Source organism: Monodon monoceros, unplaced genomic scaffold (genome assembly GCF_005190385.1).
Source record: "Monodon monoceros isolate NGI ecotype Baffin Bay Population unplaced genomic scaffold, NGI_Narwhal_1 Super_Scaffold_12, whole genome shotgun sequence".
Classification (NCBI taxonomy): domain Eukaryota; kingdom Metazoa; phylum Chordata; class Mammalia; order Artiodactyla; family Monodontidae; genus Monodon; species Monodon monoceros.
Genome location: NW_021703768.1, coordinates 166,898,154 through 166,905,167, shown reverse-complemented (window position 1 = coordinate 166,905,167; position 7,014 = coordinate 166,898,154).

The window sequence follows — 7,014 nt, the reverse complement described above, 5'->3', positions numbered from 1 at the left end:
TGGCCATGGCTTGTCTGAGGGGTTGGTCTCCAGTGCGTGGCCCTCGGCTGAGCACACAGCTGGTGCTCCAGGAGACCTTGAATGTGGGTGCGAGTCCAGAGCAATGCCCCCTTTTCCAGGTGGAAAACCGAGTCAACTTTCACGTCTAGAGAAATGCTGGGAGCCAGTCTTTTGCCCTCCTGACCCCTGCCCTTGCTCCTAAACAGGTCCCTGGGCGGGTCTCAGATCTGTGGGTTGGCGAGGGGCCTGGGGCCTGTTTTTCCACCCGGAGCTTGGGTTGACACCGGGAAGGGTGAGGCCTCGGTGCTGGGATTATTTTTCTAAACTTTGCAGTTGCAGCCAGAGACACAAAGCTGAAACCGTCCTGCCCCCCACACCTGGCCGGGCCATGGCCAGAGAGGCTACACGGAGGCCGGACCCACTGGACGCCTGGATGCTGGGCCTCCCCAGACCGCACGGTCTCGGGGCTGCATCCAACTCCACATCTGGATTTCTCCACTTGGTCCCAGTTTCCAGCTGGAACAAAAGGACCCGGATGGGGAAAACTTGGGCCCTGCCTGCTTACACAAAGCTTGGGGTTTTAAGGCTCGGGCCACGCCCCTGCCTGCCTCTCCCTGGTGGACCCGGTCCAGGCTTGGACGTCAAAGGCCACTCTTCGCCCACAAGGTCCACAGTTCCATCTGGAGCTCGACCAGCCTGGCCCAGGCGTGTGGTTCCAACCAGACACCTTGACCGCACGGCCAAGGCACAGCCGTTGGTACCCTGATGTCATCTCTCCAAGGCTTTCTGTCTCGGGCAATGGTCCCACCATCCATTCCATGCTGGGCCTGAGACCTGGGCAGCATCTGAGGCTCCTCCCTCCCGCCCCCCACCCCCCACCATGTTCAGTTTGTCAGCAGCTCTTTTCCCCTCGGCCTCCAAAACATACAAATCCAAACACTTTGCCCCTCCCAGCAGCCCAGCCCTGGTTTCCACCCCGCTGACTCCTGCCTGGACACTGCCCCCCGTTCCCCAGGGTAACCACAGGGGATGTCTCAAATTCATAAATCAGATCATGTTCCTCTCTGGCTCACACACCCTCCATGGCTCCCTATTACTCTCAGAATAAATTCCACCTCCTCTCTGTGTCCTGCAAGGCCCCACACAATCTGACCTCATCCCATCCCTCCTGCCTGTCTCCTCCTTCCCTCACTCTGCTCCAGTCACACTGGCTTCCTCACTGTTCTGCCAACAGCCACGTCCTTTCCCACCCCAGGGCCTTTGCACAAGCCATCCTTTCTGTCTGAAATTCTCATTCTCCATATTTACACGGTACTTTCCTGTCCTTCAGATCTCAGCTTAAATATCACCAACCTCAGGAGGCCTCCCCAACCCCTGAACAAAAATACCTTCACTCAACTTTCTTCCAAACACTCTTCACTCTTTGAAATTATCTTCTTTGTGTGTATGTTCATACAAACTGTATTTTACCCACAGCATGTACCATCTTGCCCAGCCCATAGTAGGTGGGGTCCTGTCTTCTAGGGGACCTAGAGCCCCAATGACAAGGTTTGAGAAACATCTACCCCTCTGAGTCCCCCTGACCTCCCCCAGCAATGCCCCAGGATTTATAGTCAAGAACTTCACCCTCAATATATGCCAGTGTGGGCAAAGGCCGGAGGGGACGAGAACAAGGCAGTGTTCCTGGACCTGGCTGTGGTGGGGCCCGGCTCACATGGGGGCAGGGGACACAGGGCGATACAACTAGACAGGCCAGACTTGGATTCCATCCTGGGACAATAGGGAGCCATGGGAGGTGTGTGGACCCCATTGCCCTGTGCTGGGCACCGGGAGGTTCCTTCCTCAGACGTCAGCACCCTGTGGGTTGTTCATGTTTGCTGGGAACATCCCGAAGCAGCTTTATACGAATTCCTGTGGAGAACTGTCTCCGACTGGTGAGGCCACGCACCACCTCTGTCACCACAGGACTCAGGGAGGTCTGTCGGTCTGCAGGAGCCTCCCAGACCCAGATAACGTGCTGACAGCCACCTGGCCCTGCCTGGGCCCCTCAGCCTCCCCCAAGAACAGCAAGGTCCCCCCAAGGCCCTAGGCCTGGCTACCCCTTCCAGGCCCTTCGTGGATGCCAAAGACCTCTCTCCTTATTCCCCTGGAATTTTCCTCACAGGCCCTGCCAACGCCTCCAGGAATATATTAAAAGAAAATGTTTCCAGTCCGAGCAGGACTGTTTTATGGTTCTCGGGGCTGGGAGTCTGACTGCAGAGTGGAAAGGCCTCGTCACGACACTGTTCCTTCTGCAGAGCGGCTTCGACCCTGCTTGCCTCCTGTACCCTCCTTAGAGGCCTGGGCTCTGCAGGGATTTCCTAGCCAAGCAAAGTCCCCCTCACCCCCTTCCCCCAGACTGGGGAGAAATTCTCCAGCAAAATAGAGGCTCAGGATAAAGCCTGGAGCTAATACATTTTCCAACATTTATTCATTCAACAAATGCCTGCTGTGCTCCTACTGTGTGGTCTCCTTCGGGTGCTGGGGACACAGCAGGAACAAGTGGGACCTGTCCTGCCCTAGAGTGAGGACCAGAATCAGGTGGGAAGTGGCACTAGAGTACCCCCAGGTCACAGGTCTATAAAGGTGGGCAGGGAAGGTGGCAGCTTGCCTGAGACGGGGCAGGGAATAAGCAAAGGGGCAGAGATCAACATAGGCAGAGCAGTTCCAAAGACGCCTTTCTTTTGTCTAATTGAGGTGAAATTTCCAAAATGTAGAAATCACCATTTTAAAGTGAACAGTTCAGTGGAATTTAGTACATTCACAGTGTTATGCAACCGTCACCTGTATCTCATTCCAGAACTTTTTCATCATCCCAGAAAGAAACCTTCATCCATTGACAGTCACTCCCACCTGACTCTCCAGCCCCTGGCAACAACTGATCTGCCTTCTACCTCTGTGAATTTGCCTGTTTGGACATTTCACGTAAATAGGGTCATACAATCTGCGGCCTTTGTGTCTGGCGTCTTTCACTTAGCGTAATGGTTTCCAAGTTCATCCACGATGTAGGGTGTGTCAGAGCTTCATCCCCTTTTACAGTTGTGTAATATTCCACTGTACAGTTGTACCATGTTTTGTTAGTGGACATTTGGGTTGTTTCCACTTTTGGCTAGTGTTGCGCTGGTCCTGGACTTTTGTTTGTAGGGAGTTTTAAATTTTTTATATTTAAAAATATTTTATTCAGGGCTTCCCTGGTGGCGCAGTGGTTGAGAGTCCGCCTGCCGATGCAGGGGACATGGGTTCGTGCCCCGGTCCGGGAGGATCCCACATGCCGCGGAGCGGCTGGGCCCATGAGCCATGGCTGTTGAACCTGCGCGTCCGGAGCCTGTGCTCCACAATGGGAGAGGCCACAACAGTGAGAGGCCCGCGTACCACACACACACACACACACACACACACAAATATATATATATATATATATATATTATTCATTTATTTATTTTTGGCTGAGTTGGGTCTTAGTTGCGGCACGCAGGATCTCTTTTTTGCAGTGTGCAGGCTTTTCTCTCATTGTGGCACATGCAGGCTTAGTTGCCCCGTGGCATGTGGAATCTTAGTTCCCCGACCAGGGATGCAACCTGCGTCCCCTGCATTGGAAGATGGATTCTTAACCACTGGACCACCAGGGAAATCCCTGTAGGGAGTTTTTCAAATTACAGATTCTATTTCACTGCTAGTGATCAGTCTGTTCAAATTATCTATTGCTTCTTGATTCAGTTTTGGTGGCCTGTATGTTTCTAGAAACTTGTCCATTTCTTCTAGGTTGTCGAATTTGTTGGCATAGTATTCTCTTATTTTTTTGTATTTCTGTGGTATCGGTTGTCATTTCTCCTTTTTCATTTCTTATTTTGTTTATTTGGGGCCTCTCTCTTTTTTTCTTGGTGAGCCTGGCCAGAGGTTTGTCAATTTTGTTTACCCTTTCAAAGAACTAGCTCTTGGTTTTATCGATTTTCTTCTAGTTTTTAATTTCTATTTTATTTATTTCCTCTTTGATCTTCATTATTTCCTTATGCCTGCTGACTTTAGGTTTTGTTTGTTCTTCTTTTTCTAATTGTTTTAGGTGGTAGGTTAGTTTGTTTATTGCAGATTTTTCTTGTTTTTTGAGGAAGGCCTGTTCACTATGAACTTTGCTATAAGAACTGTTTTTGCTTCATCGTGTGGATTTTGTATGGTTGTGATTTCATTGTCATTTGTTTCCAGGTATTTTTAATTTCATTGTTGACCCATTGTTTTTCTTTTTAAATGTCCCTTAGACATTTTTCTTTAATTAATTAATTAATTAATTTTATTTTTGGTTGCACTGGGTCTTCGTTGCTGCGCGTGGGCTTTCTCTAGCTGCGGCAAGTGGGGGCTACTCTTCATTGAGGTGCGCGGGCTTCTCCTTGGCGGAGCACGGGCTCTAAGCGCCTGGGCTTCAGTAGTTGTGGCTCGCGGGCTCTAGAGCACAGGCTCAGTAGTTGTGGCGCACGGGCTTAGTTGCTCTGCGGCACGTGGGATCTTCCCGGACCAGGGCTCGAACCCGTGTCCCCTGCACTGGCAGGTGGATTCTTAACCACTGCGCCACCAGGGAAGTCCCAACCCATTGGTTTTTTTAGTAGCATGTTGTTTAGTCTCCATGCTAGTGCTGCTCTGAACATGCGTGTACAAGTTTTGGTTTGAACAGCTGTTTCCAGTTCTCTTGGGTCTACACCTGTGAGTGGAATTGCTGGATCATTGCTGAAATTGCTGGAAATTCCATGTGGAACTGTCGGAGAAACCTCAAACCAGTTTTCCGCGGCAAAGCCAGGCTCAGTGTGCTAAGTTTGCTATACCAGGAACACACGGACCCTTCTTTGGACAGTCCAGACCCTAGAAGCCACCTTGACCCACGCAGAGCGGGGGCTACTCTTGGTTGCGGTGCCTGGGCTTCTCATTGCGGTGGCTCCTCTTGTTGCGGAGCCGGGCTCTAGGTGCACAGGCTTCAGTAGTTGTGGCGCGCGGTCTTAGTTGCTCCACAGCATGTGGGATCTTCCCAGACCAGAGCTTGAACCCGTGTCCCCTGCATTGGCAGGCAGATTCTTAGCCACTGTGCCACCAGGGAAGCCCCTAATGCACCCTTTTTAAAGCGCACAATTCAGTGGGTTTTAGTATATTCACAGTGTTATGCAGCCACCACCTCGATTTAATCCCAGAACATTCCCATCACCCCCAGAGGAAACCCAGTCCCCATGAGCAGTCCCTCCCATTCTCCTCTCCCAGCCCCTGGCAACCACTAATCTACTTTCTGTCTCTATGGATTTGTCTGTGGTGGACATTTCGCGTACATGGATCCTTACATTATGAGGGGTTTTGTGGCTGGTTTCCTCCACTCAGCATGATGTTTTCAAGGTGACTCTATTTTCAATTTATTTTTACTTTATTTTGCTGAAATATGTTAAAGCACTCCCAGGCCTCGGGTCAGTTCTCTGTTTCTCTGCCACGTGGCTCCAGAAATGATGGGGATTTTCATAGGCACCCACGATGCATCATGCATCTCCCCGTTTCCCCAGCTGTCTCAAAAGATGACTTTTTTACAGTTGGTGTATTAGAATCAGGTTCCAAACAACATCCGTATTTGGTTGTTGTCTCCCTTAAGTCTCTTTTTATCCCCTCTCTCTCTTTTTTATTAATTGTGGTAAAATAACATAAAAATTTAACATCTTAACCATTTCTTTTAAATTTTTTTTTGGCAGTGCCACGCGGCTTGCAGGATCTTAGTGCCCCGACCAGGGATTGAACCTGGGCCCCCTGCAGTGGAAGCGTGGAGTCCTAACCACTGGACCGCCAGGGAAGTCCCCATCTTAACCTTTTTTTTTTTTTTTTTTTGCGGTACACGGGCCTCTCACTGTTGTGGCCCCTCCCGTTGCGGAGCACAGGCTCCGGACGCGCAGGCTCAGCGGCCATGGCTCACGGGCCCAGCCGCTCCGCGGCATGTGGGATCTTCCCGGACCGGGGCACGAACCCGTGTCCCCTGCATTGGCAGGCGGGCTCTCAACCACTGCGCCACCAGGGAAGCCCCAGAATTTCCTTCTTTTTAAGGCTAAATAATATTCCATTGTGTGGCTACACCACATTTGGCTTATCCAGTCATCTGTCGATGGACATTTGGGTTGTTTCTACCTTTTGCCTTCTGTGAATGTTGCTGCGGTGAGCACAGGTGTGCAAGCATCCATTCAAGTCCCTGCTTTCGCTTCTTGTTGAAGGCGTTTTGTCCAGGAACCAGAATGTAAGACCAGAGGAACGAGAGTGCACTGACTTGGGGGCACCTTCTTGGGACACGTTAAATCTTGGGATTTAACATCCTGGCAAGGACTCAGAGGATGATGGGCCAGCTGGGTTGCTGAAATGGCTCTTAGAAGCCTGGAGAAAGTGCTGGCCCAGGCTGAGAGGCGTGGAATTACCTGGGTGAGCTGTCCTGGCAGCGGCTGAGGGCAGTGGAAGCATACGTGGAAGCATCCCAGAGGATGGTGTCCCGTGGGAGGACCCAGAGGGCACGCCATCTCCCAAGGCTGTCAGAGAGAGATGCCAGCGCCAAGAGGGACCTGTCTTCTGCAGGTGGTCACAGAGCCGTGGGCATGATGCTCCAAGTACGAGGTTGGGTGGGCACTTCACCACCAAGAGCCAGAACCCTCAATTATTCTAAGACAGTACCATGGTTTCACATGTCAGCTTGTTTAGTTTTACATGTCAACTTGGCTAGACTGTGCCCAGTCATCCCTTAAGCCCCAGTCTAGGGGTAGCAGTGGAGTATTTTGTAGATGTGGCTCACTTCCATATCCAGTTGACCCTAAATAATCAGGGTGGGTCTCATCCAGTCAGCTGAGATGATTTATGAGCAAAACTAAGGTTTCCCCAAGGACGGAGAAACTCCACTTTGTCCAAGATAAACAAAGCCAGACCCTAGTTAAAGTGGTCAGGACAAGCTTATGGTTACCAAAGGTGCAGGGCTGGGGGCAA